Raw genomic sequence first — 6,263 nt, 5'->3', positions numbered from 1 at the left:
TTAGTATCGCTGGATTGAGTTATCTGAGATAATTGCGCGTTCATGCGTTGGTTTAAAAGGGGATATGTATCGATAGTAGAAACATTGAAGAACTATGGAATAATGAGGTCAAGGGAAGACAGTTGTATAGTATTCAGAAGCAAGTAGGAAATGGAAGAAGTGTTTTTAGGAATAGGAAAGAGGATACGATTGTTTCTCGTATTAGAATAGGGCACACACGATTAAATCATTCCTTGTTTAAGATAGGAAAACATGATACGGCAAAATGTAATTATTGTGATCAGGCAGAAACTATAGAACATGTTTTAATAAAATGTTTAAAATATGGAAAAGAAAGGTTAGTACTTTAGGTTAGTAAGAAAATTGGGTGTGGTAGTATTCAAAATGGAAAGTCTATTGGGAAAGCAAGTAGAACAAGTAAAAATATATAGTGCGATAATGAAGTATCTCAAAGCAATAGGAGTAGATTGGAGAATTTGAAGTATAGGGGATAAAGTTTTTTTTTTTTGTTTTTTTTTTAAAGTTGATTATTGTTTTTTGGTGCTTCACACTCCAGTCCAGTTGGTGGCGGTAATGCACCGAAAGTTGGTTTGCCAACCGCCATAAAACACCAAACGAAGAAGAAGAAGAAGTAGAAACATTGATCAGCAACGCTGCTATTGGCTGCTCATCATGGCCAAAGAGCGCACAGTTTTTCTCCTCAGCAGAGCAAGAGCTACACTAGTATATATTTTTGTATTTTAATAATTGAATCATTACTTTGTTCATCAGTAATGTCAGAGCCTCCACCCACTGGAACATGGGAACAAGTAAAAGTGAAGTACAAGAATATTCTACAAAATGGTAATCTTTACAACTTATACTGTTCTTAGTCTGTTTTTAACAAAGCACTGTTAAATGATGTGTTCGTCTGTTTATAACAGCAACCAAGAAAAAGGCTGAGCAGAAACAAACAGGTGTTGGTCCTGCACCCCCACATTACAGAAGAACTGGCCCTGGGGTTAAATGTGAACCGACCTGTTGTGGAGATCATCCCTGGGTCCAGCTCTTCCTCAGACCCACAGCCAGAGACCAGTAGCAGCAACTCCTTCATTACTGGTAAATACTGGAGCTTTCAGTTATCTTACTACACTGTGAAATAATTTGTTTCTGCATTAAATTAAGTAGGCCTATAATCCAAATGGCTGGTACAGTTATTTCAACTGTTAAATCTTGAGTAATGATGAATTGCTTTGACTTGTGAAAGTGAAACTGATAAACTTATGTTAACATACAAATATTTTGCCATGAGTTATTGATCACATCTTTACAGTTTTACATAATGTAATACTTGCTTGCGTGTGTTCTTGGGGCTTTAATCCAAAGATAACTTTAGGATTATAGCAATAAAACCCTCGGACACGGACGAGTTCTTCTTTAGCCTCTTTCTCTCTTTATTAACTCTTTCTCTTCCGCTCTCCTCTCTTAACAAATGTGTAAGCTAGATGTATGCTTTTATAATAAAATGTCTATCTATCTATCTATCTATCTATCTATCGTAATAATGTATGATTTGCAAAAATGATAACTGCTGCATCTGTGTGTAGATGAGAGAATCAAAGTGTATGCGCGTTGTGCACACGCTACATTGATTATGGCCAAGCATGCGCCCTTAAAATAGCATATGAATAACATGCGCAACGCGCCACTGACTTTAAACTCTTTTTTTTCGGTCAGTGGCGCAATTGTTTTCTAAACCTGTAAAATAGCATGAGGGAACGTTTGCACCGGAACACGCCTCCTCTTTTCGCTGAACCGCCCCGGGGAGCGCAAGTGTATTTCTTAGTTAACCGACGTGCGTCTGTGTGGAGGGAAAAGTTGCATATGCAAAATAGGAATGATACATGGTGTACAAAGTCAATTGCGCTGGGTGCACAATGCTGTTTCACTTTAGCTTTCTTTGCTGCTGCAAATGTGTTTGACAAACACACTGTCACAGCGGCCAAAAAAGATAAAAGATATAATATGAGTTAAGAGCCCAACTAATGGAAACACTAATCACTGTTATGGTGACTTCAAATGAAACACATTAGAGTTAAACCTCTGTTAATTCTCAATAAAAACTTTTGTAGACGTCTGACAGAAATAAAGTCAGTCTGGTTAGTAATAAGTGAAGATGGTAATGCTGTTTGTGGAGTTGTTTAATCCTCCTCTGCTGAGATCTTCACAGATTTAATGTCTTCTTTTCTCTTCAGTTGATTTCATCTGAGGCTGTGGCTGAAGTCAGTTGTAGTTCTTGTGTTTCTGCTCGTCTCTTTTTTCTGTTCTCTTCTTTCTTTCAGTGATTCTTTTTGTTAACAGGCTGAGATGACTTCATATTTAATATACACAGATTTTGTGGCTCAGATAAGGTCCAGTTGTGGTTTATTTATTTGCTCTTGGCTGACATGTGGCATTGCTATGGCCTGCTTGTGGCCCAGATTTGGCAAACAGGAGTGGCCCACCCAAGTGCCGTAATTCCACGCTGCATGTGGGCCAGATCATCTTTCCACGTGTGCCAGATGTGGGCCGGATCTGGGCCGACACAATGTTGCTATGTGGGAGATATTTGATCATTTTTACAACATTTAAACTTGGCACATGACAATGCACACTGAACCTATTTCACGGCGCGGTTCCTTGGCCGCCACAGAGTTAAATTCGTTAAAGTGGACATAAGGCCTTAAGACAGTTTACATAAAACAGAACTTGTAACTTATGAGCATGAAAAAAAAAAAAAATCATGTGCGCACGCAATAGTTTCTCGTGGAAAAGGGTTTAAGCTTGCATGAGACGCACTCTTAGCATGCGATCAATGTTCACTGTAACCACAGTCTAGCAGTTTAACTTGTTCAAACCACTCTTTATCTCTTCAGACTCATGGGTGTTAGTGAGTCAGCAAAACAGCAGCATTTGGGCATTAAATAATTATTCCTTTCTACCAACCAAAGACAATAACCAACCTTTTTAGTAGCTTTATTGCTATTCTTTAATCCAGCAAGAGTCACAGGATTAAATATTGTCTGATCGCTTTTGATCTAGAAGAGGATGTGCGTTTATGTTTTCTGACACATATGTTCCAATATGGTATAATGTTATACTAGACTTAGACTATCAGTAATTGTTACATACACTGCATTAACTGTAATGTTCTCTGTTAGGTTTTTGATTGTTATAATGGCGATGAAGTTCAGAATGACTCTTCCTCTCATCTTTCTGCTCATGACTTCTGGTGAGTCACTGTTATTTAAAGGGTGCTATAAGCGACAGTTTTTGTGTTTTTAAATCATGCATTAACTTAATAAAGTAGATGTTTAATTAAGTATCCACGGTCCACCAGCCAGAAACAGTTTCAGTCTGGCAGTTATTGCATGTTAACAAAATGGCTGAAATCGCTTAAAGCACCGTTAAATGGTTGATGTGTTTGTTTTTCACAGTTCTGTGTCAGCGTGATCATTTCTGCTTTCTACAACAGCAACACCCTCAGTGTGTGTGTGTGTGTATGTGTGTCATCTCTCCAGCAGCAAATTGTTCATATCATTATTTAATTTACAAATAACTCAAGCTTAGCTACTTATCTTTTATTTTGTGTTTCAGGAGTTTTTGGAGAAGACTGGAGTGTGACTTATGAAACTAAATCAATATATGCTCTCAAAGGATCTTCAGTAAACATGTCATGCACATATACATACCCTCAGGAGCATAAATTGAATGATACATTTTGGATAAAGTGTGAGAAACAGAACAAAACAGAAGATAGCATAAGTTTAAAAGAATATCCAGAGTATAAAGACAGGGTTGAATACATTGAAGACAGACAAAACAAAACTGCCGTCCTCAGACTGCACAATGTCACTGAAAACGATGAGAGGATGTACTGTTTCAGATTCATAACTGATAAAGACAAATGGATTGGTCAACCAGGAATTCAACTTAAAGGTCCTGTTCTTCGTGATTCCATTTTTCAAACTTTAGTTAGTGTGTAAGGTAGCTGTTAGAGCATAAATAATACCTGTAAAATTATAAAGCTCAAAGTTCAATGCCAAGCGAGATATTTTATTTAACAGAAGTCCCCTTTCAAAGCCTACAGCGAACGGCCGGTTTGGACTACATCCCTCTACTTCCTGCTTTAATGACGTCAGTAGAACAGTTTATTGACTAACCTCCGCCCACAGGAATACACATAAAAAGGGGGCGTGGTCTTGTTGCGCTTCCACGGAGAAGAGAAAGAGTTGCGTTTGTAGAGTGTGCTTGTCGCCATGTCGTCGAGACGCTGTTATTTTCATCCCGGAGTCAAATCACCTTTGTTTGGCCTTCCCAGGGACGCTGTACTTAATAACACTGAGCGCATGCATCTCCACGTTATGGTAAGAGGCGTGACCTTTCCAGGCAACATGCGCTAAGCTGCTGTCGAATCACAACACAGGAACCGCTGGCACAATCAGAACTCGTGACGTATTTCTGAAGGAGGGACTTCATAGAACAAGGAAGTCATCAGCCCGTTTTTAGGACAGTGAAAACAGCGGTATACAGATAAGTAAATTGTGTGAAAAATACTGTGTTTTTTTAAATGCGAAACATGAACACATGTTATATTGCACACTGTAAACACAATCAAAGCTTCAAAAACACAGGAAAAACGGGACCTTTAATGTTTCTGGTAAAGCACCATTGTCCTTCATTTCCATAATTTATTTAACAAAAAGTTGTTAGTTCTCTTACGAGAGTACTCTCGTGTTGCCCCTTTTCTCGAGAATACTGAAGCCAAAAATGATCCTTAATTTTGTATTAGTTTAAAACGCATTTGCTGCACAGAGCAGACCTAGGCGAGGCAGCTCGTGTGCCCATAGGCTGCTCTGAGGCAACTGCTGCAACCTATCAGGAGGCTGCTCGTGACGTAAGCACCAATGAGGGGTTCGCCGCTGCGACACACTTTTCCTTTCTAAAAGAGCTGAGGCGTTGTTGCAAATGCCTCGTTCCAAGTGTGGCTCGTGCAGAGCCCAGCTCAGCGACGGGGACCGCCATATCTTGTGCGCTTCCTGCCTGAAACCACCTGCAGAAACCACGCTGAACATGCGCTCTCACAGGGTGGCTGCCCTGAGTGCGACATGATGACCATGTCGACCCTGCGGGCTCGACTGGCATCATTTGACGTGGATTCTACCCCTCCGCTTCCGTCTTCTGGACCGCGCCGTAAAAAGCGCCGTTCACAAAGACCCCCGGAGGATGTTTCGCCCTGCGAAGTCACGCCGGCTGTGTCCCCTCGTGCTTCGCCGGTTGAGTCTCCCTCTTCGCTCACGGATGGCCAGCGCCCCGCGCCCGCCACCGTCGAGATGGACGAATTTGAGGGAGACAACGCTGAGGGAGACAGCTGTTCCCTCCTTGCCTCGGGCAGTGAAGAGTGGCCGGGTTCCATTCCGGACCCCGCCCCTTCTGTTCAAGAGTCCAGTGGAGTACGGGCTAGCGTCGACGCTGAGCTTCTCCTCCTCCTTACGAAGGCTGTGGAGGACCTCGGCCTCGATTGGTCGCTGCCCAAAGAGCCCACGCCCAACAGGCTAGACGGATGTTTTCTCCCTGGACACCGCTCGACGCCCCACTCGAGGCCCTGCTCGAGGTCCGCTCCTTTCCTGCCTGAACTGCACGAGGAGCTGTCTAAATGTTGGAAGGCGCCATATTCTGCAAGGTTGCGTACTCCCGTCTCTTCGACGCTCTTGTCTGTCGACGGCGTGAAAGAAAAGGGCTACCTCTCTGTTACTCCGGTCGAGGAAGCGGTGGCCACGCACCTCTGCCCGCCCTCCGCGGGTTGGCGGTCTAAACCCGTCCTGCCTTCCAAGGCCTGCCGGACCACTTCAGCTCTCATCGGCCACGCTTATGCCGCCGCCAGTCAGGCTGCTTCGGCACTCCACTCCATGGCCGTGCTTCAGGTCTTCCAGGCCAACCTCCTCCGCTCTATGAACGAGACGGGCCCAGATCCGGCTAACTTCACGGATCTGAGAAGCGCCACGGACTTAGCGCTACGAGCCACTAAGTCCGCTGCACAGGCCATTGGGACTTTGATGGCAGCTCTCACGGTCACCGAGAGGCACTCGTGGCTCACGCTCTCCGACATGGAGGACGCTGACAGAGCCACTTTCCTTGACTGCCTGTTTCCCCTGCGGGGCTCTTCGGCCCATCCGTCAAGGGATTCGCTGAGCGTTATACGGAGGTGCAGAAGACGTCGCAGGCTATGCGACACTTTATCCCAA

The sequence above is a fragment of the Abramis brama genome, assembly GCF_963993115.1.
Source record: "Abramis brama genome assembly, chromosome: 2".
Classification (NCBI taxonomy): Eukaryota; Metazoa; Chordata; class Actinopteri; order Cypriniformes; family Leuciscidae; genus Abramis; species Abramis brama.
Note: the sequence above shows the minus strand (reverse complement) of the source record.